General features: G+C 30.8%; 1 long non-coding RNA gene across 1 annotated transcript; it reads left to right on the top strand.

The window, feature by feature from the left end:
- Positions 1 to 297: 297 nt before the first annotated feature.
- LOC122857612 lies at positions 298 to 3429 on the top strand. The gene is made up of 3 exons (XR_006374243.1): positions 298 to 400; positions 2726 to 2855; positions 2929 to 3429. It is a non-coding gene; the product is annotated as an uncharacterized LOC122857612 (long non-coding RNA).
- Positions 3430 to 24790: the final 21361 nt, after the last annotated feature.

The raw sequence follows: 24790 nt of genomic DNA, 5'->3' as shown, positions 1-24790 counted from the left end.
AACATATTATATACTAAAGTGAGTATTTATCTGTATTTAAATATCTAAAAAAATTAGGAATTATTACTAATTATATGTTTTAAAATATTCCATTTTTTACGTTTCCACTGCAATTGATTTCAACCATAAAGGACAGCCCAAAAGAGGGACCATGACCTCCACTTGATTTCTTCCTATTGTATTCAGGTGATGTAAAAATAATAATAATAACTCAAAATAATATAATTTTTTTGAATTGAAATAATTTCTATATTTAAAAATGTTTTTTATTTATGTCAAATATTTTTTTTTCATTAACGCTGTGACAACTTTGTCGCCTGGAGCTCAGGAACAACAAAGGATAGTAGACTACGGACAAGGACCAGCATTAAGCTGCATGGAAATATTTTTAAAAAATAAGGTAAATTGATCTCAAGTGCCTAATAATTTTAACATTTATAATTTATATTTGGAAAAATTTTCCTTGATGTTTAGTTTTTTCGGAAAAATTAAATTACTACTATCAATAGTAAGTATGAAAAATTTAAATTGTACGATAAAAAAAAAATTGATTTGAATTAATTTTTTTAGATGATATTATTTTATTTTACTTATTATTATTTTATTAAAAAGCACCGAAATACAACTACAAAACTGAGCACAAAAGGGAAACGATGTCTCCCGTTAGTGTTGTTTTCTATTGTTATCCGGTGTTACAAATAAAATAATAATAACTGAAATAAAATAATATTATATTGGAAATTAAATTTTGAATTTGCTTTTTTCGTTGTAACTTGACTTTTTAATTACTCATTAATTTGTTTTTTTTAATTAAGCCCACCACTGCTCGCGCCTTCCGGGCGCTCACTTGTCATTTAGCTACACCTTTTATTGGTTAAAAACACAAATTATTTTCTATTAAAAATTTAATTTTCTTTCAAATAATAAATTTTTTTAAAACTAATAAATTTTTCTATTGATTACGCCCCCCACTGCTCGCGCCCTTTGGGCGCTCACTTGCCATATAGCTACATCTTTTATTGTATAATAATATAAACTCTTTGAATTAAATTTTTCTTTTACATTAAATGCTTAGCTTTTTTTTCTCGAGAATAATTTTTTCGAAAAAATCAAATCACCATTAGCAATAGTAAGTATGGAAAATTTAAGTTGTACGATAAAAAAAAAATTGATTTAAATTAATTTTTATATATAATATTATTTTATTTTAGTTATTATTATCTTATTAAAAAGCACCGAATTACAATTACGAAACTGAACACAAAAGGAAAACGATGTCACCCGTTGGTGTTGTTTTCTATTGTTATCCGGTGTTACAAAAAAAAATGATAATAACTAAAATAAAATAATATGATATTGGAAATTAAATTTTAAATTTGCTTTTTTCGTTGTAACTTGACTTTTTAATTACTCATTAATTTTTTTTTTTTAATTAAGCCCACCACTGCTCGCGCCCTTCGAGCGCTCACTTGCCATTTAGCTTCATCTTTTATTGATTAATTAAACAAATTATTTTTTATTAAAAATTAATTTTTTTTTTTCAAATTGAAAATAAATAAATTTATGTATAAACCTTATGACATAAAAATTAAACCAATAATTGCATAACCAACCAGGACTCCTTTAAAACTAATAAATTTTTTTCTTAATCACGCCCCCCACTGCTCGCGCCCTTCGGGCGCTCACTTGCCATTTCGCTACATCTTTCAATGTATAATAATATAAACTGTTTGGATTAAATTTTTCTTTTACATTAAATGCTTAGCTTTTTTTTTCTCGCGAATAATTTTTTCGAATAAAATTAATTTACCATTAGCATTAGTAAGTATGAAAAATTTAAGTTGTACGATAAAAAAAAAAAATTAATTTAAATCAATTTTTTAATATAATATCATTTTATTTTAGTTATTATTATTTCATTAAAAAGCACCGAAATACAACTACGAAACTGAGCACAAGAAAGAAACGATGTCCCCCGTTAGTGTTGTTTTCTATTGTTATCCGGTGTTACAAAAAAAAATAATAATGACTAAAATAAAATAATATTATATTGGAAATTAAATTTTAAATTTGTTTTTTTCGTTGTAACTTGACTTTTTAATTACTCATTCATTTGTTTTTTTCTCTTAATTACGCCCCTCACTGCTCGCGCCCTTCGGGCGCTCACTTGCCATTTAGCTACACCTTTTATTGTTTAATAAAAAAAATTATTTTTTATTAAAAATTAAATTTTTTTTTTCAAATTAAAATCAAGTATATTTCCGTATAAACCTTATGACATAACCAACCGGGACTCTTTTAAAACAAATAAATTTTCCTCTTAATTACGTCCCCCACTGCTCGCGCCCTTCGGGCGCTCACTTGCCATTTAGCTACATCTTTTATTGTATAATGAAACAAATTATTCTTTATTCAAAATTGAATTTTTTTTTCAAATAAAAATCAAATAAATTCATCTATAAACTATATGACATAAAAATTCAATCAATAATTGCATAACCAACCCGGACTCCTTTAAAACTAATAATAAATTTTTCGCTCATTCCCCCCCCCCCTCCCTCAACTATTTTTCCACATACTTACCCGATGTTTTTGACGTCTATAAATTTTCTTTTACAATTTCTATTGTATTTTTAAAACTGCTATTTAGCCACTACTTTACAAAATAACGGCTTTACATGAATATTTCGAACGAAATTATTACAACAAATTTTTTTTTATTCAGGTTGAATGATTGCTGACAGTAGCATTGATAAGAATAATGGCGCATTAGCTGCAAACGTCGATCCATGAACTATTTCATCGGGTCATAGGAAAAATTATACAGGCGAAACTTATTCCATCCAACACAAAAGGTACCATGTTATTTAATTCATATATTAATCACTTACAACCCGCATTGCTAATTACATATTTTTTTATTTCCAGAAATCTATTACATCATATTTATAGAGTGAAAGAGTTTCTCCAATGGACTAAATAGCTTCAATACCGATTTTATCAATCAACGACATCAAATGATTTACCTACAATTGATTATACCAATAATAATAATTATTATTTAAATTATCTTTTTATTTAATAATTTTTATATCATCTAATATGAACAGTCTAATTATATCGATCGATTACGAGCTTGCTCGTAATTTATTTTGATGAATTAAAATATTGTCGGAGAGTGTAACTAATGAAAGTATGTAGATTACCACATAATTTCTTTGTGTACATTACTTTCTCATGTATATTTTCCAGCATTATTTAAGTTCATTCAACAAATTATCTATGTAAAGATGTAAAGAATTGACGTAGGCAGAAAAGTCATTAAGCAAATTACATTAAATCCATAGCTACTCCTGTTAATAGTATTCTAATTCATTTAACATATTAATTACTAGTAAGATTTTAGTTTACTTTTGGAAATTGAAATACTGTCAGCAAGTTTTTTTAAGAAATGAATGTAAACAAAAAAATCATTTCGTGATTAATATAACATAATTATTAACAAAATTTTAGTCACATGTATTATTGTAATCTCACCAACACACATAATATGTAAATAAATAAATAGAACTTTTATTACAATTAATAGAATATATAATATCATATTAAAATTTTTTTATAATGCATTCATCGAAGAAACTGTAATAAAAAATCAGTCATAGTTAAGTTATAAATAAAAAGTACATTAATAATAACAGCCGTTTTTAATTTTTTCACTATATATTTTCTGTAAATTAACATGTAGTTTTATTTTATTGTCAATTCTCATTCATTTAATAAATATTTGATACACAAAAAATATATATATAATATCATAATTTATTCGAAGAAATCTGCTATATTGAGCTGGTAAGGGAGATATGTGGCAGAGAGGGTAGATATTTAACAAGTTTATCATATGAAAGAAAAATGGCTGATATTTACTAAAATTAATCTGGAGATTGGAAGTAACTAGCCTGCCAAATAAGTAAAGAAAGACCCTACCGAAATAAACGTAGTGCTATACCCCTGAATTTTTATAAAAAGTCATACCAATCAGAAAATTCGACTCATTCTCAGCCAAATTCCAACCTTTCAGTACATAATAACAATACCATCTTGGATTTTGTGATCCTTTGCCTGATCTATTGATACAATTGATATAGTGGTAAAGTGTTTTTAAACGTTCAAGAAAAATTCTTCAATTTTTTAACATTATTTAATAATGGAATCCAAAAAAAGAAAAAGATCAAATATTAATGTAAATAATAATTTAAAAAAATCAAAAACAGTTGAAAATAATTCATTGACAGAAGAAGGTTGTCAAAGTGTAACACCTGATGATGATGATGATAACAATCCAGTTAAAAACAGCTCTACTATGACTGGAGAATACCCTAAATATTTTACTTCAAAAGTAATTGTTGTCAACAATGAACATATAAAAGTTGCAACATGTCAAATATGTACCAACACAACAGATATTAGAATGAAAGACTCAAATACAAGTGGATTAAAGTGGCATCTTCAAAAACAACATCCAGACATTTATGATAAAATAAATCCAAGCACAAAAAACAGTGATCAAACTCAAAGAAGCCTGACACAGTATTTAAGTTCACAAACACAAGTACAGGTGAATTAAAATGAATAAATTAATTTACTTTTCCCTATGACTACTTCATTAATTTTTGCATTTTTTAATATGTTTTTTAGACTCTGGATCCAGTAGAACTTGACATGTGGACAGTTGAATTTATTGCAAAAAAATATTTGCCTTTGAATTTTTTTTCTGATGATTGTAGTCAAAGCTTTTTTAAGTTCTTAAATACAAATGGAAATCCAAAGTCTACCCGAAAAGAACATCAATGACAAAAAAAGTTTCAACAATCTTTTCAGTAACATTTAATATTGTAAAATTTTTATTAAAAAAAAACAAGTCAAAGTTTTCATTTACTATTGATGGTTGGACAGCAATATCAGGAAAATCTTATTATGGATTGACAATCCATTTCATTGATGACAATTGGAAGCTACAATCGATGGCTATTGATGTCATTCCATCAAATGGTAAACATAAAGGAGAAGACATTGCAAAGTTTTTTTACAATTCCTTAAAACAAATTGGTATTTTACAAAAAATACAAGGCATCACAGCTGATATTGCTTCAGTGAATACTAAATTTGTAGGAATTCTTGAAGAAAAATTATTAATTAATAATGATTCATCATCATTCAAGACTGAAGTGAAATGCTTTGCTCATGTCACCAACCTTGCAGCACAAGATGTTATCACAATATTAAAGTTAGATAACCTGAAAAATCATGATAGTGATGATGAAGAAGATGGTGATGATGATGATGATGATGATAAAGATGAAGAAAAAGATGAAGATGATGTTGATGAAAATTATTATGATGCTTGGAATAAAAATGAAAGTACTGGTGATGAATTTAGTGATGAAGAATCAGGTGATGAGAATGACAGAATGAAAAAGAATATGCCAGCAATAATTAAATTAAGAAATTTATGTAAAAAATTGAAAAAATCTGAAATGTTGACAAAAGATTTTCAAGTTTTTTGTCAAGCTTTCAAAGAACCATATAAACAGTTGCCACTTGACGCCTGTACCAGGTGGAACAGTACCCATCAAATGTTGTCTGTTGCATTCCTTATATAAAAAGAACAGTCGTCATCGATCTTCCGAATCGTTGATTGGTTATTCATTTTCTCTGTCACTCTCATTTCATTTATTATTTTTTCTTTGTCTGTCGTTATTTGAAATAAATAAATGAACTTTTAATTTCTTTATGTCTCTCACTCCCATGTCTTTTTTAATGTTTTTTGTTGTTAATGAAATCAACAAATTGCTTTGTTTTTTTTTCAAATTTTTTTCAGTTTATAATTTAATTTGACTTAAAAAGACTTATTTATAAGCGAATACGTCAATCGAATACAATAAATAAATTATTGATTAAATAATTAAATAAAATATTGGTGGAATAATTATAATTTAAACATTTATAATGAGTGATTTAACAGATTTTACAGCAGACGAAGAAATCGATGGATTTCAACATTTAGAAAAAAATCTGTAAGTACATATATGTAGGAGTAGTGAAATGAGTGTGAGTGAGAGAGAGGAAAGAAGGATGAAAGATGCATGTTTGTGAGTAGAAATGATAGGCGTGACGACAAATGTGAAGGTAAAGCAAAGTTAAGGATTAGGATTAAGACTGTGAAAAATGTGTAAGGTCGAAAAGACAATAAGAAAAAATAAAACAGAAAATATCCTAGAAGTAAAAAGAAATCGGCAGAATGTTTGAAGAGAATGAATGTTGTCGGTGTGCATGGTGATTTTGAGGGATGAAAGTTTAGTTCGTAACTTGTGCGTGAATAAGTAAGACGAAAAAACGCTTAGTCCGAAAGACACTTTTTGTATTGTTTTTGAAGGTTAAAAGTTAATAAATATACCTCACTATTAAATAAATAAAAGCCTCTTGAGTTTATTCCATATTACTATCCTGAATAATTCATATTCCTACATATATGAGTATAAATATAATAGAATATATATATATATATATATATTTGCAATTCATTAAACAACTTCACAATTATACAATCATTTATATACAACTTTAATTACACAAAAATCGTATAAATATATATATATTTGTTGAATGGCTACTTTGGTGACATCTTTTTTTTTTTTCTGAAATCAATGAAGGACATCACAATGAATAGTGTCTTTTCGAAAAAAATTAAATATACTCATTTTTTCTAGAGATACGGGCAATAAAGCATAATGTGTCTACTTTGGTGACACTAGTCAGTAAGTGGTGTGGCTACTTTGGTAACATTTTCTATGTCACCAATCAAGCCAATTCTCCTATTACATATACATACTGATGTCACGAAAGAAGCCACATGTTATATAATAATGAGTTTATACGAATAAATATATTAATTGTCTAGATTCGTGACTTTTTTTATACAAAACATCAAAGTCCACGAAATTATGTTCAGATTTATATAATTAAAGTTTAGGTGAATGAATTTTACTAGTATTGATTTGAAAAACGTTAAAACTAGTGTTTGACGAAAAATACGTATTATCTTCAAATTTTGTCTTCTATTTGTCGTATGTTTTCCGTAGTAACGTACGAGTTTCCGAACATCTATTTTCTATGGTTTTTTACTTTTTTTCTCAATTATTGCATGGGTCAGGGTCAGATAATGTTAAAACCAGTGTCTCGGAACGAATCTAAGCAGTTTTGAAGCTTATTCATGTGATTTCAGTTTTTCTACTGTCACCAATCTATCCACATAACAAGAATTTTTAGTTTCGTCTCGTCAAACTGAAAAATAGAAACTTTCTCATAACTAACTGTCCGAGAGACTTGAAGATTCCAGACAGGTTACATTCGAATCGAGCGTATGGAATATGACAGAGAATATCTAATTCAAGTCAATAACTGTGGTGTAGTCTTCGTTTTTGTCGTAAGTTTTTTATAGTAACGTACGAAATTCTGAAACGTTATTTTTCCATAGTTTCTGATTTTTTTTCTCAATTATTGCGCGAGTCACGGTCAAGAAATGTTAAGACCAGTGACTTAGAAAGAATCTAAGCAGCTTTTAAGCTGATTGACGTGGTTCCTGTTTTTTCACTGTCACCAATCTAGCCACTTGACAGGATTTTTAAGTTTCGTCAAGTCAATCTGTAAAACAGAAGCTTCCTAATAACTAACGGTCTCAAAAACTTAATGCTTCCAAGAAAGTTATATACGGATCTGTCGTATGAATTATGATAGAAAACATCTAGTTCTAGTCAACGAACGTCGTGTAATTTTTCTTTTCGTCGTATGTTTTCCATAGTAACGTACGGATTTCCGAAACGTTAATTTCCCATAGTTTCACGTTTATTTTCTCAATTATTGCTCGGGTAAGGGTCAAGAAATGTTAAAATCAGTGAATTGGAAAGAATCTCAGCAGTTTTTCAGCTGATTGACGCGATTCCTGTTTTTTCACTGTCAACAATCCAGCCACTTGACAGGATTTTTAAGTTTCGTCCAGTCGAACTAAAAAACAGAAACCACCTGATTACTAACTGTCCACGTAACGTCAAGCTTTTAGACAAGTTGTATTCGGATCAGGCGTATAGAATCAGACATAAAATATCTAATTCTAGTCAATGAACGTCTTGTATTCTTGGTTTTCGTCGTATGTTTTTCAAAGTAACGTACGAATTTCCGAAACGTTAATTTTCCATAGTATCGCGTTTTTTTTTCTCAATTATTGCTCAGGTCAGGGTCAAGAAATGTCAAGATCAGTGAACTAGAAAGAATGTCAGCAGTTTTTCAGCTGATTGACGCGATTCCTGTTTATTCAATGTCACCAATCCAGCCACTTGACAGGATTTTTAAGTTTCGTCCAGTCAAACTAAAAAACAGAATCCACCTGATTACTAACTGTCAAAGAAACGTAAAGCTTCTAGACAAGTTGTTTTCGGATCAGGCGTATGGAATCAGATATAAAATAAATAATTCTAGTCAATGAACGTCTTGTATTCTTTGTTCTCGTCGTATGTTTTCCATAGTAACGTACGAATTTCCAAAACGTCAATTTTCCATAGTTTCTGAATTTTTTTCTCAATTATTGGTCAGGTCAGGGTCAAAAAATGTTGAGACCAGTGACTTAGGAAGAATCTCAGCAGTTTTTAAGCTGATTGACGCGATTCCTGTTTTTTCACTGTCACCAATCCAGCCACTTGACAGGATTTTTAAGTTTCGTCCAGTCGAACTAAAAAACAGAAACCACCTGATTACTAACTGTCCACGTAACGTAAAGCTTTTAGACAAGTTGTATTCGGATCAGGCGTATGGAATATGACAGAAAATGTCTAGTTCTAGTCAATGAACGTCGCTTATTCTTTGTTATTGTCGTATGTTGTCCATAGTAACGTACGAATTTCCGAAACGTTAATTTTCCACAGTTTCTGAATTTTTTCTCAATTATTGCTCAGGGCGGGGTCAAGAAATGTTAAGACCAGTGACTTGGAAAGAATCTCAGCAGTTTTTCAGCTGATTGACGCGATTCCTGTTTTTTCACTGTCACTAATCCAGCCACTTGACTGGATTTTTAAGTTTCGTCCAGTCGAACTAAAAAACAGAAACCACCTGAATACTAACTGTCCACGTAACGTAAAGCTTCTAGACAAGTTGTATTCGGATCAGCCGTATGGAATATGACATAAAATATCTAATTCTAGTCAATGATCGTCTTGTATTCTTTGTTTTCGTCGTATGTTTTCCATAGTAACGTCCGAATTTCCGAAACGTTATTTTTCCATAGTTTCTGATTTTTTTTCACAATTATTGCGCAGGTCAGGGTCAAGAAATGTTGAGACCTGTGACTTAGAAAGAATCTAAGCAGTTTTTAAGCTGATTGACGTGATTCTTGTTTTTTCACTGTCACCAATCTAGCCACTTGACATGATTTTTAAGTTTCGTCCAGTCAAACTGTGAAACAGAAACTCCCTAATAACTAACTGTCTATAAGAAAATTAAAGCTCCCAGAAAAGTTATATTAGGATCGGGGTATGGAATATGACAGATAATGTCTAGTTCCAGTCAATGAACGTCGCTTATTCTTTGTTATTGTCGTATGTTTTCTATAGTAACGTACGAATTTCCGAAACGTTAATTTTCCATAGTTTCTGGTTTTTTTTCTCAATTATTGCTCAGGTCGGGGTCAAGGAATGTTAAGACCAGTGACTTGGAAAGAATCTCAGCAGTTTTTCAGCTGATTGACGCGATTCTTGTTTTTTCACTGTCACCAATCCAGCCACTTGACTGGATTTTTAAGTTTCGTCCAGTCAAACTGTGAAACAGAAACCACCTGATTACTAACTGTCCAAGAAACGTAAAGCTTCTAGACAAGTTGTTTTCGGATCAGGCGTATGGAATTAGACATAAAATATCTAATTCTCGTCAATGAGCGTCTTGTATTCTTTGTTTTCGTCGTATGTTTTCCATAGTAACGTCCGAATTTCCGAAACGTTATTTTTCCATAGTTTCTGATTTTTTTTCACAATTATTGCGCAGGTCAGGTTCAAGAAATGTTGAGACCTGTGACTTAGAAAGAATCTAAGCAGTTTTTAAGCTGATTGACGTGATTCTTGTTCCCCCACTGTCGCCAATCTAGCCACTTGACATGATTTTTAAGTTTCGTCCAGTCAAACTGTGAAACAGAAACTCCCTAATAACTAACTGTCTATAAGAAAATTAAAGCTCCCAGAAAAGTTATATTAGGATCGGGGTATGGAATATGACAGATAATGTCTAGTTCCAGTCAATGAACGTCGCTTATTCTTTGTTATTGTCGTATGTTTTCTATAGTAACGTACGAATTTCCGAAACGTTAATTTTCCATAGTTTCTGGTTTTTTTTCTCAATTATTGCTCAGGTCGGGGTCAAGGAATGTTAAGACCAGTGACTTGGAAAGAATCTCAGCAGTTTTTCAGCTGATTGACGCGATTCTTGTTTTTTCACTGTCACCAATCCAGCCACTTGACTGGATTTTTAAGTTTCGTCCAGTCAAACTGTGAAACAGAAACCACCTGATTACTAACTGTCCAAGAAACGTAAAGCTTCTAGACAAGTTGTTTTCGGATCAGGCGTATGGAATTAGACATAAAATATCTAATTCTCGTCAATGAGCGTCTTGTATTCTTTGTTTTCGTCGTATGTTTTCCATAGTAACGTCCGAATTTCCGAAACGTTATTTTTCCATAGTTTCTGATTTTTTTTCTCAATTATTGCGCAGGTCAGGGTCAAGAAATGTTGAGACCTGTGACTTAGAAAGAATCTAAGCAGTTTTTGAGCTGATTGACGTGATTCTTGTTCCCCACTGTCAAATCTAGCCACTTGACATGATTTTTAAGTTTCGTCCAGTCAAACTGTGAAACAGAAACTCCCTAATAACTAACTGTCTATAAGAAAATTAAAGCTCCCAGAAAAGTTATATTAGGATCGGGGTATGGAATATGACAGATAATGTCTAGTTCCAGTCAATGAACGTCGCTTATCCTTGGTTATTGTCGTATGTTGTCCATAGTAACGTACGAATTTCCAAAACGTTAATTTTCCACAGTTTCTGAATTTTTTCTCAATTATTGCTCAGGTCGGGGTCAAGGAATGTTAAGACCAGTGACTTGGAAAGAATCTCAGCAGTTTTTCAGCTGATTGACGCGATTCTTGTTTTTTCACTGTCACCAATCCAGCCACTTGACTGGATTTTTAAGTTTCGTCCAGTCAAACTGTGAAACAGAAACCACCTGATTACTAACTGTCCAAGAAACGTAAAGCTTCTAGACAAGTTGTTTTCGGATCAGGCGTATGGAATTAGACATAAAATATCTAATTCTCGTCAATGAGCGTCTTGTATTCTTTGTTTTCGTCGTATGTTTTCCATAGTAACGTCCGAATTTCCGAAACGTTATTTTTCCATAGTTTCTGATTTTTTTTCACAATTATTGCGCAGGTCAGGTTCAAGAAATGTTGAGACCTGTGACTTAGAAAGAATCTAAGCAGTTTTTAAGCTGATTGACGTGATTCTTGTTCCCCCACTGTCGCCAATCTAGCCACTTGACATGATTTTTAAGTTTCGTCCAGTCAAACTGTGAAACAGAAACTCCCTAATAACTAACTGTCTATAAGAAAATTAAAGCTCCAGAAGGTTATATTAGGATCGGGGTATGGAATATGACAGATAATGTCTAGTTCCAGTCAATGAACGTCGCTTATTCTTTGTTATTGTCGTATGTTTTCTATAGTAACGTACGAATTTCCGAAACGTTAATTTTCCATAGTTTCTGGTTTTTTTTCTCAATTATTGCTCAGGTCGGGGTCAAGGAATGTTAAGACCAGTGACTTGGAAAGAATCTCAGCAGTTTTTCAGCTGATTGACGCGATTCTTGTTTTTTCACTGTCACCAATCCAGCCACTTGACTGGATTTTTAAGTTTCGTCCAGTCAAACTGTGAAACAGAAACCACCTGATTACTAACTGTCCAAGAAACGTAAAGCTTCTAGACAAGTTGTTTTCGGATCAGGCGTATGGAATTAGACATAAAATATCTAATTCTCGTCAATGAGCGTCTTGTATTCTTTGTTTTCGTCGTATGTTTTCCATAGTAACGTCCGAATTTCCGAAACGTTATTTTTCCATAGTTTCTGATTTTTTTTCACAATTATTGCGCAGGTCAGGTTCAAGAAATGTTGAGACCTGTGACTTAGAAAGAATCTAAGCAGTTTTTAAGCTGATTGACGTGATTCTTGTTCCCCCACTGTCGCCAATCTAGCCACTTGACATGATTTTTAAGTTTCGTCCAGTCAAACTGTGAAACAGAAACTCCCTAATAACTAACTGTCTATAAGAAAATTAAAGCTCCCAGAAAAGTTATATTAGGATCGGGGTATGGAATATGACAGATAATGTCTAGTTCCAGTCAATGAACGTCGCTTATCCTTGGTTATTGTCGTATGTTGTCCATAGTAACGTACGAATTTCCAAAACGTTAATTTTCCACAGTTTCTGAATTTTTTCTCAATTATTGCTCAGGGCGGGGTCAAGAAATGTTAAGACCAGTGACTTGGAAAGAATCTCAGCAGTTTTTAAGCTGATTGACGCGATTCCTATTTTTTCACTGTCACCAATCCAGCCACTTGACAGGATTTTTAAGTTTCGTCCAGTCGAACTAAAAAACAGAAACCACTTGATTACTAACTGTCCACGTAACGTAAAGCTTCTAGACAAGTTGTTTTCGGATCAGGCGTATGGAATTAGACATAAAATATCTAATTCTCGTCAATGATCGTCTTGTATTCTTTGTTTTCGTCGTATGTTTTCCATAGTAACGTACGAATTTCTGAAACGTTATTTTTCCATAGTTTCTGATTCTTTTTCTCAATTATTGCGCAGGTCAGGGTCAAGAAATGTTGAGACCTGTGACTTAGAAAAAATCTAAGCAATTTTCAAGCTGATTGACGTGATTCTTATTTTTTCACTGTCACCAATCTAGCCACTTGACAGGATTTTTAAGTTTCGTCTAGTCAAACTGTGAAACAGAAACTCCCTAATAACTAACGGTCTAAGAAACTTAATGCTTCCAGGCAAATTATATTCGGATCTGTCGTATGATATATGAAAGAAAACATCTCGTTCTAGTCAACAATCGTTCATTCTCAGTTTTTGTTGTAAGTTTTTCATAGTAACGTACGAATATCCGAAACTTCAGTTTTTCATAGTTTTTGACTTTTTTTTCAATTATTGCTCGGGTTAGTGTCAAAAAATCTTAAAACCAGTGTCCAAGAACAAATCTTCGCAGTTTCAAAGCCGATTCACGTGATTTCTGTTTTTTTACTGTCACCAATCTATACAACTCATGGGATTTTCGAATTTCGGTTAGACAATTTGAAAAAAAAAACTCACCGATAATAATTAAAAAACAGAAAGCTTCTAGAAAAGTTGTATTCCGATAAAGCTGGTTAAATTTGACAGAAAATCTTGAGTACCAGGCAACAAATGTCGTCCATTCTTCGTTTTTTTGGTCATTACCGGGACTGTCATAATGTTTCTCTCATCACGAAAATCATTGTTACCATTTAATACACACATCAGTAATTAAATGTTACCAAACTAGCCGGACGGTATATACTGGCTAGTTTCGTAACTGTCACCAAACAGTACAATTGGTCACGAAGTGTACAGTTTCGTGACTTACCTTGTTAACAGCGAATAATTCATAGATATGTTGCCTACATAGTATCTCCCGATATACAATACTTCTTGATAATGTTTTTGATCGATTTCAATGACGTTATATTGTTCCGATGTGATTTAAAATCTTTTAATTGAAATTACTAAATCTTTTAGCTTTTTTACCATTATTTTGTCTTTATATTCATTTTTAATATTTCTAACTTCTTTAATTATAATCGTTATCGGTTAAATAAACTATAAAAGTCATCTTGAATGTTTGTAGTTCATTAACTACACAATTATTAAGGTTTCTCACTATTTCTGATAGAGTGGCTCTTTTCGTGACAGTCACCAAAGTAGACAAATCGTACGATGTTAGATTGGTGACGGTCACCAATCTAGCCAAGAGTCACCAAAGTAGCCACTTGACTCCCAAAATCGTCACCAAAGTAGCCACTAGACAGATATATGTATATATATATATATATATTTATTTTTAAAAAATTGATTAATCATTACTATGTATTAGAACTATTATTTCTGTTTATTATTTACAAGTATTAAATTGACAAAAATTATATTTACAAGTTATTTACAATTTTTACAATCATTTATTTACAAAACAGAATACTATATTTACAATTTCACTATTATTGCAATCAGTCATTTATAAAAATAATATATATATATATATATACATATAACAATTAAAAAATAACTAATTACTTTCTTAATAATTTAGTAATGTAACCGGTTTTGTTGATGCAATTGAGGGTATAAAATCAGTAAATTTGAATCAAAATAAAGTTTTTAAGTTCGATTTAAACAATAATAATAATACAAGGATAAAAATACTGATGTGGGGTACAATAGCTGGAAGTTGGGAACCGAAAATTAAAAAAAAACAACATCATAGAAATAATTGGTGGAATTGCAAAAACATCCAATCCTACCTATCGTGATTCAGCTGTTCATATTATGGAATTTCATGTTCAGACGACGAGTCAAATAACGATTTTGGGTAATCATACTCCAGATAATTGTAAGATTAGTTCATCAATGACAGTATATCGTTTGATAAACCTCTCACAAGTCATGGTTTAAGATGGGAACGTCGGTAATATAAATAATATATAATAAATACTATTATAATATATATTATTTCGTTTAGAATTTGAATGCTATATTAGACAGCCATTCAGAGAAGTACAATTTAATCATTTAAAGTGTGGTCAAGGACAAGTGACAGATGGATTTCATCGCTTAGCTGTTAACATTACTGACTATACCGCAAATGAAAATTTGAAATCTGGTACTTTATTAGAAATACATGGAAAAATGGACAAAAAAAATTTGTATTTTATTGTAAAAAAAATGGAAGACATAAACATTATTGAAAATGATCCTACATCAGAAAAAGATAAAATAAAAAAAGGATACCATCCAATAATTCAAGCTAAACGACAAATTGATGAAATTGATGGTCTTAAAATCAATAATAATAATAATAATAATGATAATAATAATAAGAATAATAATAACGATTTATTTCTAGAAATCAATGAGTGTGAAGTTAGTGAATCATCCAATCCAGGTGTGCAAATGAAAGTTGAAGGAGAGCCCTCAAAAATAAATGTTGCAAAGAAAAATTTATCAAAAAAAAAAAAATGCTAAATAAAATTTTAATTACGTGACTTGAAAATTATATAATTTCCATAGAATTTGTTTTGTTCAATAGATAAATATTATCTTGAAAATATATGTTGTGTTTAATTTTTGAGTACTTCATATTAAACTTTTTTTGTTTTTAATTTATAATGAATAATAAAAATATAAACATTATATTGATTGTGTCAACAACAAGATTTAATTTGTGAATTGATATAATAATATATTACTTGATAAAAAGTAAAGAGTAAAAGGATATAGTCAATTACTATTTTCTAAGATTGAAAAGTAAAAAAAAAAATAGATTTTAAATTGTGCTCCGAAAGTCTGGATTTATCATTAAAAGTTATTTAACTTTTATAATATTTTTTTGATTGACAAATTGTGTCATTAATTTGTGAGTTAATATAATAATATATTATTTGATAGAAAGTAAATAGTAAAAGTATATAGTTAAGATTTGAAAAGTAAAAAATTGAAAAGTAAAAAAAAAAAAAATAGATTAAATCGTGATCTCAAAATCTGGATATATAATTAAGAGTTATCTAACCTCATTGAAGTAAAGCAAGTAGTGTTACTCATCTTTAAAATAATTTTTTTATATTATAAGTATATATTTTACACAAATAATAATAGTGAAAAATTTATTCATATAAAGTTTTTACTTTGAATGTATAGTCAGATTTTTCACATATAATTCTCTGGCTCAAAGGGGGTGTAAGACAAAGATGTATTTTCTTTTATTTGAAATAGATAGGGTTAAATTTAACTGATTTTTCATACCTACCTCCCCCTTTGAGTCAGATAATATTTGAATAGATGTTAATCTTAAAATGTACAAGAGGGAGAAAGCAGTCTTTTTTTAAATTGAAAAAAAAAAATTATTTTAATTTACTTATTAATTGCGCACTTTAATTTTAGTGCATGTAAATTTTACATAATATTCTTTTTCTCATAGGTAGTATAAGACAAAAATTTATTTTTTTTTATTCGGAATAGAGGGTTAAATTTGTTTAATTTATATACCTACCTCCCCCTTTGAGCCAAATAATGTGTGAATAGATATTAATCTTAAAATGTACAGGAGGTGGAAGGCAAAGTCTTTTTTTTATATGAAAAAAAAAAATTATATTTAATTTACTTATTGATATTAATTTCACATAATATTCTTTGGCTCAAAACGCGTATAAGACAAAAATATATTTTCTTTTATTTGAAATAGAGAGTTGAATTTGTTCGATTTGTCATACCCCCTTCCCATTTGAACCAGATAATGTTATCTCATATAAAATTTAAGTTTGAATATTCATAGGTGAAAATTAAATTTTAGTGCAAACAATTTACACATAACATTCTCTGGCTCATAGGGGGCGTACGACAAAAATGTATTTTCTCTTAATTAGTATAAGGGGTCAAATACAGGGGGTGTAAGGCGAAGTCTTTTTTTTATATGAAAAGAAAAGAATTATATGAAATTTACTTATTGATTGCACACAAATTCAAGAACTATTAGGATCAACCTCAAAAATGCCTGCAAATCGGGTTAAACGTTCTGTGGAAGATGAAAAAGAATTTCAAAGATTAAAACGTATGAGAAATACTGTAACTCAAAGAGAGCGTAGACAAAAACTGGAATTGCAATTAGAATCTAAAAGATTCAATATTCAAGTTGAAGATATTCAAGAGCATTATATTGAAAAAATGAATATTTTGTGTCAACATTGCAGTGCAAAACATTTCAAAGTAGAAGAAGTAAATAATAAGAAAACTTTCAATGATTGTTGTAGTCATGGTGAAGTGAATCTTGAACCATTGCCTGATCCACCACATTTAATAAAAGATTTATTTAATCGTTCTCATAAACTTTCAAAAAATTTCCATGAACGAATACGATCATACAATAATGCTTTTGCTTTTGCATCTTTTAATGCGAACTTAGTAAATTTCCATAATCGACCAGGTCTTTATTGCTTCAAAATTCATGGCCAAATATATTATCAAATTAATACATCTTTGTATCCAAGTGGAGATGATATTCCTTCATTTGGTCAACTTTTTATTATTGATCAGAATGAAGCAACTAACGTTCGGTCACAATTAAACAAAGATTCATCTTTGAATACGGAAATTATTAATACTATAGGTAATACTCTTTGTGAGATTAATTTGTTTGCAAAGTCATATCGAATGATGCATGAAGAATTACAGCAAACTATTAATGACGGTCATGAAGAACCAGAAATGCAATTAATATTCTCTAATAAACCCGGTATGGACGCACGACGATATAATATGCAAAAAATAAATGAAGTTGCAGCGATTTTTACTACAACTGCTAATGGAGATATTCCAGAGTCATATGTGACGATACATAATAAAAAAACGAAAAAACTTGAGTATGTTAGTAATGTTTATCCATTGTTTTATCTTTTTGGTACGAGAGGATGGCATAGAGATATTCCGTGTGTTGTGAGATCAAAAAGAGTTTCACGTGCTGCTTATATAAAATACAGAATGGCATCTCGAAACGATAATATATTTTTAATGAGTGGAAGACTGTTTCAGCAATGGGTGGTTGATAATTATGTAAAAATTGAAAAAGATCGAATAAATTTTTGTAGGTTAAATAAAAAAAAAATTTGAGCTGATAGTTATCAAGGATTAATTGATCATTTAAAAACTGCTGCAAATGAATCCGAAGTAAATGTAGGAAAAATGGTAATTTTACCATCCACTTTCACAGGATCTCCACATAACATGCTTCAGCATTATCAAGATGCAATGGCTATCGTAAGAAAATTCGGAAAGCCTGATTTATTCATAACTATGACATGTAATCCGAATTGGCGAGAAATTGAAGAAAATTTGTTAATGGGTCAAACAGCTTTTGATAGACCAGACATAGTATCACGTGTTTTTGAAATAAAAAAGAATGAATTAATAAATAAAATAGTGAAAGAGAAACTTTTTGGGGAAATACAAGCATATCTTTATGTTGTGGAATATCAAAAAAGAGGATTGCCACATGTCCATGCTTTATTTACCCTAAAACAAAACTGTAAAATTACAACTTAAAATGTTGTGGATAAATATATTTCAGCAGAAATTCCTGATCACATAGAGAGTCCTAAAATTCATAGTATAGTGATGAAAAATATGATACATGGGCCATGTGGTGATTGGTGTAAAAATGAAAAAGGTAAATGTTCTAAAAATTTTCCAAAAAAATTCCAGAATGATACATTAATAGATGAAAATGGATACCCAACTTATCGTCGTAGAAATACAGGTACTTTTGAACGTGAAAATGGAAATAGTACTGATAACCAATATGTTGTTCCTTATAACCAAATGTTATTATTAATTTTTAATTGTCACATCAATGTAGAAATAGTGTCAAGTATCAAAGCAATCAAGTACTTATATAAGTATATATATAAAGGACATGATGCAGCTTCTATGGTTATTACTGATTCCACTGCCGAAGATATATAATTAAGATATTTTATCGATCAACAATATTGATCATGATGAAATTATTAATCATATAGAGACTCGGTATGTTAGTCCAGTTGAAGCATGTGATAGAATTTATGGGAGACCTTTACAAGAAAAAAGTCATTCTATTACACGCTTGACCGTACATTTACAAAATCAGCAAACAATAACTATGAATGATGAAGTAGAAGAAACCATACATATGATAATGAACCAGCAAACAATGCTTATGGATTATTTTGCGTTAAATCAGCGTGATCCGATAGCAAGACTGTATACGTATGCTGAAATTCCAGAACATTACGTTTTCAAAAAATCATCAGGTCAAAATGGAACATGGCAACCGCGTAAACAACATTTTAATGTAATAGGAAGAATGTATTCTATTAGCCCAAGTCAATTAGAATTATTTCATCTCAGGTTGCTGCTAATAAAAGTGAAAGGAGCGACGAGTTTTGAAGATATTAGAACTATCAATGGAGTTATACACGATACTTATCGGAGTGCGTGCTTAACATTGAACATTAGGTTTGGTTGAAGATGATGAAGGAGAAGTGTGGATGATGCCTAAACAGCTGAGACACTTATTCGTGAGAATTTTAATACATTGTTGTCCAGTGAAACCAGGAATACTTTGGGAAAGTCATAAAGATTCGATGTCAGATAACTTTAGGAAAAAATATAGTTTATCTCAATCATATACAAAATTATATCATGAAATAATTAAGCTTCTTGAAATAGAAAAATCAAATATCAGTAAATTTCCAACAATGCCATCGTTAGATGAATTTGAATCTCTAAGGAATTTGAATAACGACGAAATTGTATCACAAAACCACTCAGAAATAGGTTTGAATTAATATAAAACCTTGAATATAAAACAAAAATTAATAGTAGATGAAATAATGGATAAAGCGTTATTATGTAGAAAAGATGATTTAAATTCATGCTTTTACATTGATGGACCGGGTGGATCAGGAAAAACATATGTCTATAGTACAATATATCACTTATTACGAAGCAATGGAAAAAAAGTTGTACAATGGCTTTTACAGGAATTGCGGCAATATTGCTTCCAGAAGGAAGAACAATGCACAATCTATTTACAATGCCGGTTCCAATGTATGCTGATTCAACTTCGAATATTAAACAGCAATCAAAAGCAGCAGAAGAACTCAGAAACATTGATGTGATAATTTGTGATGAAGCACCAATGGCACCGAGATACTGTTTGGAACTAGCTAATCGAACCTGCCGTGATATGATGAATAATAAACTACCTTTCGGTGGGAAAATTATGCTCATGGGTGGTGATTTTCGGCAATTATTGCCAGTACTGAAAAATGGTACTCGGAGTGAAATGATTAATTTATCAATTAAATTCAGTAAACTATGGAAAAATTTTAAAAACTTTTCATTATCAGAAAATATGAGAACTTTACCGGAAGAATCAGAGTCTGCTAAATATACTAGATGTTGGAAACGGCACATTAAATGATAATAATGACAATTTAGTAATTCCTCAAGAATGTTTAGCAAATAGAAATGATGATATAGTAGAGGTTATTTTCAAAAAACTGATAGATGAACGCAAGTATGAAAGTTTATCGAAAGTTGCTGTATTATCAGCCAGACATATTGATGTAGATAACATAAATGATAGAGTGGTGCAATTGTTGGACAAAGATACAGAAAAAATTTTTACTGGAATTGATAGTACTGAAAATTGTGATAATGGAGAACTTAATAATTCTATTTTACCAGAATACTTAAATACCTTAAATCCACCAAATTTTCCACCATATGAACTGAAATTAAGGTTGTACTGTATTGTCATGCTTTTACGTAATATTAGTCAAAGTGAAAGTTTATGTAACGGAACGAGATTGCAAATATTAAGTATGTCTAATAATCTTTTAAAATGTAAAATTTTAACTGGTGATAAAGCAAATGATATCGTATTCATACATCGCATAACTCTCTTTAATTGATAATGTTTTCTATTGAGTGCGATAGAATTTCCAGAGCCACTTCTTTTGAGCTAAATTCGTTTTTGGGTTCGCCAAGTTTTTACGACAATTAGTCTAGAAGTTATAAACGTTTTTTTTTGGGGGGATAAACCCAATACTGCGGTTGAGCCTTTCGGCTCCTAGCCTCCGTAATTTGATGTAAATCAAGCCAATAGTTTACTTGCAACTGCGTTTCCAAGGATCCGGCCATGTCTTTCTATTGTATAGATGACTAAATAAAAATAATGATTTTCCCGAATATATATGTACTTCCACCTAGCTTATATTTACACTGCATGCACTTGTTGTATTAAAAAAACCATGAAACTCATAAAAAAAAAAGAAAATTTGAATCAAATCAAAAAAAAATTTTTTAAATACTATATTCTTTCTTTCGCAATATACACTTGTAAAGAATAAAATTGATTTACCTTCCTGCCATGTAAGTGTGAATATACATATATGTAAATCATATCCGATGTATGAGAGCTCACATCAAGCTGGTTGTGAAATTTCTTCAATTACAAAAATCTTTACTTGATAGTGACATTAAAATTTCTTGTCATTTTACACCGTACTGGAAAAAATTGAGTAATGAAAGACGATATCTATATAGTTTACCAGAAGAACAAGAAATACATATACTTTGTGGAGACAAGAAAAAAAAAACTATTGTTATTCGTGGTGTTGGTATACTATGGATCCAAGCAGGTTGCCACGCACGCATAAATTACGGAACAATTTTCGGTCAACCGGTAGTAAATATCAATACTATATATGAATTTAAAACTAAAGCTACATTAAATGTTACAAAATTATTGCCTGAAATTGTTGATTTTACTATAGGAGAAATAAACTATTCATCACCGAATCCAGCAGTATCAATTTATCATATTATATCTCTTAAAGAAATAAAAAAAGAAATAATAGATTAAAAAGAAAAAATAAATGACAAAAATTATGCAAAAATTATTATATTTAAAATTATTCTTGGTGAAATTATTATGGCTACAATAGTAACCTCGATAATTTCATTTCCACTGATTGTAATTATAATAAAAAAAATTTTATCTTTCTTCAAAAAAGAAAAGTGTCATATAGATGTGAAGCCCGTCCCCGCCTCAACATCTTATCCCTCTACTTATTAATTTCCCCACTATTCAATATCTAACTGTATAAAAGTCAATGTAATGATAAGTAAAATTAAAAGTTAACGATAGAGTCAGCTAGTAATCTTCTTTTGTCACATTCAGTTGCACTTAATAAGTCTAAAACGAAAAACCTACGTGTTGGATTTGGAGAAGATTATCGAAGGATTCAAATTTGTGACACTAGTCTAGGGATGTGCGATAGTCCCCGATATATTCAATGGCCGATAGTATATCGATATATATTGTAACGAGATTTGGCAGATCTTGCGCTCCTGAAAAAAATTAGAGGTCTGGTCTAAGGGGTTTATCGACCAAGACGCTAATTGATACCACCGGTTTGTGAGTGTCCTCAGTAGTGACATCCATTTTTGCCTGAATGTCAGTGTTTACTTGGTAGACATCCGCCACGAGCGGATAATCCGGATTCCTACCCTGGCTACGACAGATTCGTATCCCCTACTTCGACACTTCCACCGGAGAGTCGCATCGAGGTGTGCGCACAGATGGTCGTATGAAGCTGGCTGATGACACCGGGACTGGTAACAGTCCGTGGTTGGCTTCCGATGGAGCTACCTGACTCCTTGGTGGAGTTAGCTGGTGACTTGGTGGTATCGACATACTCCTATGGAGGAGCTAGTTGATATCACTGGTGAAGCTGGCATGACTCCTTGGTGGTCAGCCGACTTAGACGATGACGTCGACTGGGTCCTAGGGTGGAACTAGTTGATGTCACCGATGAGTCCAACCAAGCTCCCGATGCGCAGTGCATGCTCCCGGGGGTGATTTACGATGTCGCTACGCTGCATAGGTAGGACGTTGTATATCACTCGCTCTCTCGCTCTAGTGTGGTTACTCACTGTCAGGGTAACCTATAATCGAGTAGTCAGATGCATACAGTGGTCCGGCGTAAGACCATCGTGGCTGCGGATGGACTTTATGTTCGACTACTTGGTGCACTAGAGTGAGTAGGTATGTGGCAGTGCCAACTGCCCAAACTGCAATTTCACCAGTTCCAAAGATGGCGACGACTGATCTAGGAAATTCTCATCTAGGAACATTAAGGCGTCCGCGCAAAGAGACTCTTGTCGCAAGAGATATATTTTAGTTGTAAACTAGACTACACTTGTAGCCTAACGTTTTATGTAATTCGAATCTCTTTATTCTATTACTTTTGATATTCTGATAATAAAGGAACTACCCCATTATTATTCCTAAAATAATATATAGTCTAGAATTGATTTTTTACCTAGTAATAATCCCAATCCTATAAAGTATAATTGGTGACCCCTGCAAAAATATTTTTTATGCAATTGTTACGTCTTGGTATCAATATAATAAATAAATTAATTATTTAAATATTTAGTAAATTCAAGGGCATATAAAATATTGAGTAAGCATGTAGATTTTTTTCTTTTTATTTTTTCATAATTATTTTTATATTTTTTTTAGCAAAATCAACATTTTACCTTTTTCTCACATATTATTTTTTATTTTAATTTTTATGTTCTCAAGCCGTAGTTCAAAGTCACCTTAGCTACTCGATATTTTACATCCGTTGACGTTACAAATGATTCTCTAAGTAAATTACTAAATGCTAACTATCGTGGGACAGGTAAATTATAATTGGTCAAAGATGTTTCCACCTAAGATCATCCCTACTTTTTAATTTCATTTTTATGGGAATTATTATTTTAGAATTTAAGGAGCTTCACTCTTGCGACAACTTTCGTTCTATTCAAATCATTAAAATTAAATTAAAATTCAAAATTAAAATTTAAAATCAAAATCAAAATTTAATCAAACACATCTGATAAAAAATAAATAAATAAATTGAACTTTTACGTTTTGAATAAATAACATTTTTCGAGTGAATTTAAAATTAATTAATATTTGTGATAAATTATTATTTCCTGTGTTATTTAACCTTCCCTTATCCTATATAAAACATTATTGACTGTGACATTTCTCCAGGGTGTTGTTTTCTGTGCTTTGAGTTCATTTTACGTTTGGATTATTCGAGACTGTCAACAACAACAGGCGACCATCCGGATTGACACGCTCTCAACAACAATTGTTTCGGATTATTCTTACAACAAAGGTAGATCTACATTTATACACATTCCCTCCTAACCCGTTACCCTGTAGGGTATAACAAAATAAGAGGATTTTTAATTATAACGTGAAATACCAAGTTGATTTATTATAATTATTCTATGATTATTTGCTTATTAAATTTTGGCGTTAAACATTCTTTCTTTTTTTTTGTTATTTCATAGTTAAATTTTAATTTTTTAACTCGGTACGTAACACAATTTAATAAAAAATAAAAGAATACATTTCCGCACCCTTGTGTTTACCAGTGTACCGGTGTTTACATTTCGACACAAAGGAATGAGTCACAACGTGCTACGACGCAATTTACATATGTAAACAAACAAGTGCGCATTGAATAAAAAATTTAAAAAATACAATTTCACTGCAAAACAATTAGACAATTTAAGTAAAAGTGAATAAAAAATTAATAAAATGTCTGATTTATAAAAATTGATCCAACAACGAGGTGTTGTGAAACGGCAATTTACATTAGTGTTTAAGTTTTTCCAAGAAGAAGGGCGTTCACGTACCCAGGCTGAGGCAAAATTGGTATCTCTCGACCAATTGTATAAACAATTTACCACTATACAAGACTCAATTGATGCTCAACGCCTCGAAAATGATCAA

The sequence above is a fragment of the Aphidius gifuensis genome, linkage group LG5 (assembly GCF_014905175.1).
Source record: "Aphidius gifuensis isolate YNYX2018 linkage group LG5, ASM1490517v1, whole genome shotgun sequence".
Taxonomy (NCBI): Eukaryota; Metazoa; Arthropoda; class Insecta; order Hymenoptera; family Braconidae; genus Aphidius; species Aphidius gifuensis.
Note: the sequence above shows the minus strand (reverse complement) of the source record. Positions and strands in the feature narration are given on the sequence as shown.